This window comes from Littorina saxatilis, linkage group LG1, assembly GCF_037325665.1.
Source record: "Littorina saxatilis isolate snail1 linkage group LG1, US_GU_Lsax_2.0, whole genome shotgun sequence".
Classification (NCBI taxonomy): Eukaryota; Metazoa; Mollusca; class Gastropoda; order Littorinimorpha; family Littorinidae; genus Littorina; species Littorina saxatilis.
Window position 1 is genome coordinate 99,254,558 of NC_090245.1, and position 7,500 is coordinate 99,262,057.

A 7,500-nucleotide genomic window follows, 5' to 3' on the forward strand; every position below is an offset into this window, starting at 1 on the left:
GAGAGAGAGAGAGAGAGAGAGAGAGAGAGAGTCTGAACTTTATTACCAAAGCCAAAAGATAGAGGTTTTAGGCAAAGCCCAAAGCAGAGAATGAGAGAGAGAGAGAGAGAGAGAGAGAGAGAGAGAGAGGGGGGTAGGGCGGGGAGGGGGGCTCCCAGACGGTGACAACGAGAGATGAAAGAGACTGTAGGAGAAATAGAATGAGTTTATCGATCGATTTCCACGGTCGCCCTTTGCTGTCGCAGTCTGGAAAAAAGTGCTATGTCAGAGAGAGAGAGAGAGAGAGAGAGACTCCTTGACGGAGGAAAGTATTCAGACTGTGGCAAAATTGTGAGAGATGAAGCAGTTTTATAATTTATACTGAGCAAAATAATGCTACATTGCATTCTGAGAGAGAGACAGATACAATTCTTTATTCAACGAGGGTAATAGAGTAAGCAGAGAGAGAGAGAGAGAGAGAGAGAGAGAGATGAGAGAGAGGGGGGGGGAGGGGGTGTGGAAGAGAAAGAGATTTGAAAACCAAGGAACGTCCTCAATTCTCACACTAGACAGACAAAAGCGCCAGTTGTTTGACGAGAGGAAGAGGAAATAATTCTCAAGCCTCTATTCATGATTTGGAGGAAGCTACGGGCCGGGGACAACGCAGGAAAAAGAAGAGCACACGAATCTAGGGTAGACAGTACAGGAGGAAGGAAAGAGAGACAGAGCCGAGAAAAGTTTACTGCCAGCATTCGTTTCTCCTTGCTCTGTGTTGCACTTTATCATGACGATAGTGAGCGTCACAGTTATAGAGTTACTGAGTTGTATTTGCTTTCATATTTGTGTGTGTGTGTGTGTGTGTGTGTGTGTGTGTGTGTGCGTGCGTGCGTGCGTGCGTGTGTGTATGTATGTGTGTGTGCCTGTGCACGGATGTGTGCGTTTTCTGTGTCAGTCACTTTGTTGACGGCTCATCTTGAAAAACTTGAGGAGGAAAACCCCTACTGCAATAACAGTATTAATTAGTCTGTTACTACTAAAAAAACATGTCACGATCAAATGAAAGCTCTCTAGTTTCTGACAAGTGTGACTGTGTATAGCTTTTTGTCTGGCAATGCGCCTTTGCAATGTCATTTATTTACATTTACAGTACATATCCATGCATTTATGCGTTTCTGCTCTCAATAACAGCAGACCTAATCAAGAAACTTGTTCACCGAGAGAGAGAGAGAGAGAGAGAGAGAGAGAGAGAGAGAGAGAGAGAGAGAGAGAGAGAGAGAGAGAGAGAGAGAGAGAGAGAGAGAGAGAGAGAGCCTACATGTGTGTTTGCTTTAACAAAAAACAAGAAGAGCAAACGCTCGATCGAGTCACTTTCGCAGTTCTGAATATTATATGAGGCATCAGATGGACAGGAAGAAATTGCTATTCACAACACAATGAGTCACGTTCACATAAAATTTGAGCCCGGTCACTTTTATAGTTTCCGAGAAAAGCCCAACGTTAAGTTGTGTGTTGCCGAACAGAAAAGGCTAGTTATCTCCCTTGTTTTTCTGATAACGTTCGTAAAAGGCTACAGATGTAAATACTTTGATGTAAAGAATAATCCTACAATGTTTCAATCACATCCGATGAACTTTGTCAAAGATATAAAATGTCTAATTTTTCCTTTGACGCTGACCTGTGACCTTGAAAAAGGTCAAAGGTCAACGAAACCATCGTTAAAGTGTAGAGGTCATTGGAGGTCACGACTAAACAAAATATGAGCCCGATCGCTTTGATAGTTTCCGAGAAAAGATATAAAATGTCTAATTTTTCCTTTGACGCTGACCTGTGACCTTGAAAAAGGTCAAAGGTCAACGAAACCATCGTTAAAGTGTAGAGGTCATTGGAGGTCACGACTAAACAAAATATGAGCCCGATCGCTTTGATAGTTTCCGAGAAAAGTCCAACGTTAAGGTGGTGTCTACGGCCGGCCGGCCGGATGGCCGGCCGGACAGACTAACACTGACCGATTACATAGAGTCACTTTTTCTCAAGTGACTCAAAAATCATAAACATTTTCATTTAATGCAACAGCCACACACAGACACACACACACTAACTTTATTTACATTTACAGTACATATACATGCATTTATGCGTGTCTGCTCTCAATAACAGCAGACCTAATCAAGAAACTTGTTCACAGAGACAGAGAGAGAGAGAGAGAGAGAGAGAGAGAGAGAGAGAGAGAGAGAGAGAGAGAGAGAGAGAGAGAGAGAGAGAAAGAGAGAGAGAGACAGACAGAGACAGAGAGCCTATATGTATGTGTTCTTTAACAAAGAAAATCAATAAACATTTTCATTTAATGCAACAGCCACACACACACACACACATGCACACACACTCACACACTCCAACAATTGGCCTAACTTCTGGCTGTTGCATAAATTGTACACATCTTTCAGCTTCTAATCAAGGTCATAAATACTGCTCTTAAATTTCAATTCCAACAGTTTGCACAGTAAGTTTTCTACTTCTGTCCACCAGACAGCGTGAAAGCAACCACCCAGATTACTCTAAGATTGCTTCTACATGTCAACCGTAACTCTATTTCAACACACCTAGGCCTTGAAGTACGACAATTATTTGTAGCTTTGATTTAAATATGATTAAAGGTGTAATTTAAAGCTGGTTGGTTCCTTAACTCTGTATGAAGAGGTAGACCTCTAATTTTTTCTATGCTTGCATTTTGCAATGAAGGATCTTTTTCAACAGCAAAATAAGCCAGGTACCCAAATTGATGCTGCAGTCAAGCAATCATCTAGCTGTTCATGTCCTTGATGTTTTCCTTGTACTTGTAGGCAATTTAAATTCTGTCCTGTTTATACAAAGTAATACTGTTTTCATTTTTTGTTTGTTTCTTTTCTTCTGTTATTCTTTTCAAACCTTGTTCGTTCCCTGTTGCGTCTGCTTTTTATTGCCTTTTGTGTTTGTTTGTACCTGATGAAGCTTACATAAGCGAAAATTCGTACTGTCTTGTGCTGTTCTTGTATCGGCGAGTACAGATATCTTTTGTTTTTTTTATCTTTTCTTCTTTTTATATTTAGTCAAGTTTTGACTAAATATTTTAACATCGAGGGGGAATCGAAACGAGGGTCGTGGTGTATGTGCGTGCGTGCGTGCGTGCGTGCGTGTGTGTGTGTGTGTGTGTGTGTGTGTGTGTAGAGCGATTCAGACTAAACTACTGGACCGATCTTTATGAAATTTGACATGAGAGTTCCTGGGTATGAAATCCCCGAACGTTTTTTTCATTTTTTTGATAAATGTCTTTGATGACGTCATATCCGGCTTTTCGTGAAAGTTGAGGCGGCACTGTCACGCCCTCATTTTTCAACCAAATTGGTTGAAATTTTGGTCAAGTAATCTTCGACGAAGCCCGGGGTTCGGTATTGCATTTCAGCTTGGTGGCTTAAAAATTAATTAATGACTTTGGTCATTAAAAATCTGAAAATTGTAAAAAAAAATAAAAATTTAAAAAACGATCCAAATTTACGTTTATCTTATTCTCCATCATTTGCTGATTCCAAAAACATATAAATATGTTATATTTGGATTAAAAACAAGCTCTGAAAATTAAATATATAAAAATTATTATCAAAATTAAATTGTCCAAATCAATTTAAAAACACTTTCATCTTATTCCTTGTCGGTTCCTGATTCCAAAAACATATAGATATGATATGTTTGGATTAAAAACACCCTCAGAAAGTTAAAACAAAGAGAGGTACAGAAAAGCGTGCTATCCTTCTTAGCGCAACTACTACCCCGCTCTTCTTGTCAATTTCACTGCCTTTGCCATGAGCGGTGGACTGACGATGCTACGAGTATACGGTCTTGCTGAAAAATGGCAGCTACTTGACTAAATATTGTATTTTCGCCTTACGCGACTTGTTTCTTCTTCTTCCCTTCTCCCTTTTCTTTTCTCTAAGTTTACTAAAACCCATGACTTACTTGACTTAGGCCTAAAAAAAAAAAAATAGGTGTGGTTACGGTAACCCGACCTACCCTATTTTTGGGGGCCGACCCTATAACTTTTTATTACATGTCACAAAAAATACCAAAAAAAACAAGTAAACGAGTGCAGAAAACGCAATGAAAGCGAAAGCGCCCGAGTCGCACACTTATTTCCCTGTCAAGTAGGTTTAATTTGTACACATTAGAAAAAAAAAGTTTAAAAAAAAAAGTGATTGCCTACCTTCCTACCCTATTTTGTTTGGCTATGTTACCGTAACCACACCTATTATTTTTTTTGGCCTTATTCCTGTAGACTCCCTGTGGAGCATAGGGCCGCTATGTTGTGTATAAAGCAACCTCTTTGATTCAGTCCGGTCTAAAGTTAGACCGTATACATGTACTCTGAGAGAATGAAAATGTTAAACCTTTTCATATTATCTTTCTTGCCCACTGTCTTTCTCATGGGCGATACAATAATTTTTTTCTTCATATATTTTCACATATTGGATTGGATTGGATTGGATTGGATAAGATTTACAGTCCAGTGAGGTTACCCTCATGGAAATTCGGGCTGCTTTCTCCCCGGGGAAAGCGAGCTGCCATACATACGGCGCTACCCATATTTTTTTTTCCTGCATGCGTGTATTCATGTTTCCTGAGACTTAATGCCGTGTGAGATGGATTTTTTTTATTACTTTATTCCAAGTCCCACGGGTATTTGATGGACATTTTTATCTATGCCTATACAATTTTGCCAGGAAAGACCCTTTTGTCAATCGTGGGATCTTTAACGTGCACACCCCAATGTAGTGTCACGAAGGGACCTCGGTTTTTTGTCTCATCCGAAAGACTAGCACTTGAACCCACCACCTAGGTTAGGAAAGGGGGGAGAAAATTGCGGCCTGACCCAGGCCTGAACACGCAACCTCTCGCTTCCGAGCGCAAGTGCGTTACCACTCGGCCACCCAGTCCCATATCAATGCAACATGAATCATTCATAGTACAGAGGCCTCCAGTATGAATATATCTTTCATTATTTCTTACTCTGAATTCCTTCAATATTCATATTGTGACAATACCACAAGCGTTTTTTAACACAAGCTGAAGAAACTCACCAAATTACAAATGACCATTTAATTGACAGGTTCTATTTTTATCATCCAAAATAAAAATCTGACAAATATTGACGAAAATGGCCACAACAAACTTCTAGTTCTACAAATACATTTGCAACAAAATATGTTTTTTGGGGGGGTTTGAAAATCAGTCAATTAAAAAAAAAGAACCTCACAAAGCGAACATATTTTTTGGCAAAACGGGGAACAAAAGGTTTGACATAAAAAAACAAAATGTACTGACATGCATGAACAGATAACTCAGAAATATGAAACAATATAAAGCAACAAAATCAACAACAAAAAATCAAAAAAATATCTCTCTCTCATAAGCTTGCATGCAACAACCCTAATAACTTAAGATATTATATAGATATATCTTATCTACTCTCATTATTTTACACACACCCTCACACACATGCAGAGTGGAAAACAGACATAAACAAACAAGGCAACAGACAATGGACATGCAATCATTTGCAGCAGACAGAAAAAAAGAAGAAAAAACAAAACAAAAAAACACAGTCACTCACCTCTGGTGACTATCGGAAAAATACTTTTGTACACCTTCATTTGTGTGCTGTCTGAATTCTCACCCCATCAATGCTACCGTCCCGAACTTCGAACAGCACCTACTTTTACTTTTTAAAGAATAAAAAAAAGAAGCTGTAATCGCGTTTGAAAACAGCTATCGCACCTCCGGCAAGTCTACAGGAGAGGAAAGTCGCTTTCAGACTTCGCCACACAAAAAATCCTTTTAGCCCCGCCCCCTTTTTTTTGATGCAGCAAACTGCACAGATAGACAGAAGAACAAAGACAGCAGTTTGTGTGCAAAATGCACCTCTGCTCGTCTCTCAGTCTTTGCTCTTGAAGACAGCAGTAAAAGTAAAATCGACAAACAACGAGCCGTACTCTGAGTGGTGCGATCGACATAGACGTACGTGTACAAGGAAAGGCAAAACGGGTCGATGAACGAGGAAGGACGAACAAGAAAGGAAGAAAATGGCGTCGAGCGAGCTCACGCAGACGACAGATAAAACACACACGATCGAACAGAAACCAAATTTGTAGCGCGGTAACAATGCAACATGCGGTGCACATTTGTATTTGACATCAGACCCTCTAATTATATTTCAAATAAAAGTGTAAAAAGCGAAAGATTACCTCACATTCCTATGTTGGATGGAGTGAGGGAAGGAGTACGTCGACACAGCTTTGCGTAGGAAGATGATAGACAGAATAAACAATACACACAAAGAATAAATTCAAAGCAACATATCAAATCAAGCCTCAGATAACCTTAGAATAATGAAAGCAAAGATATTAGCGTATGCACAAATTGTTTATTTTCGCTTACATTCCATATCGGTCCATTGTTTGGGACTATGTTGACTCGCGTCTTCGGATGGAGAGAGAGAAGAAGTGAAACGGTTTTCTGTCTGCTATCGACCCTCGCCGACTGTGGCTCGATCGGACTGTCCCATTTTCTTTCAAGCACAGACCTTTTTGCACAAGCAAAAGTTACTTGTTTTTCTTTGCGAAACTTGTTGCAGTTATTCATATGAAAGATATCTAACCGATTACAACCTTCCTTGGGATACTTTGCTAATAACGAGGACCAAACATCAGCAAGTAAATTATTAAGGGGGAACTATTCAACACCTACAATATCGGTGGTTGCCTTCGAAGGGTTGTTTCCCTTGGACCTTCATCCGGAAAAAGCTTTTTTTTCTGTTGTTTTTTTGTGTTCGTTTGTTTGTTTGGAATTTTAATCTGTGGCAGGCTTCCCTTCGTCGGGCTCCAAATACGGCTTTGGTCGGGCGTCAATCCATGATCATCACCTGGAAGTTTCAAATGGAAGCCATGATTGATTCGGTCTTCGGAGTGAATGTTTACGTTCGTTGTCTTCAGTCGGAAACTACGAATCCAAAGCCGCGATGGTTCCACATAAATTATATATATATATATATATTATATAAACTATGACTGAAAATAAACTTCCTCAGTTGGCTTTTACTTCGACAATCCACGTTTCACCTCTAGCACAAACCAATTCGTCACATATAAACATTGTTTAATGAGCTTGCTACGGGGCGTTCAAAATGTGAATGCAATTTGATTAATACACGGCCTACCTTGTCAGTCATAATTTAGAATAGCTACATGTCTTTGAAAACAATAATACTATGTTTATATGCAGAAAAGAATTAAAATTGACGCTACAGTTCGACCAAATATATGACAGTCCAATGATTCCTTTTATATTTATTCGTTTTAAGTCAGTTTTGCGGCTTTACAATCACTGAATCTGCTATCACAGCAAAAGTCAGTTTAGAGCCTGTTAGCTTGATGAATAATTCGCAAAGTTTTCGTCTGGAACTATCTCAACAAAGCCTCACCCAATACTACGTTC

At 39.5% G+C, this 7,500-nt stretch overlaps 1 protein-coding gene across 1 annotated transcript in view; it reads right to left on the reverse strand.

Moving 5' to 3' along the window:
* LOC138947248 (uncharacterized) overlaps positions 1-6,308 on the reverse strand; it is a 33,525-nt gene extending 27,217 nt beyond the window's left edge. The window contains exon 1 of the mRNA XM_070318690.1: positions 6,252-6,308. The gene's annotated coding sequence lies outside the window, so the exon portion shown is untranslated. The remainder of the gene's footprint in view (positions 1-6,251) is intronic.
* Positions 6,309-7,500: the final 1,192 nt, after the last annotated feature.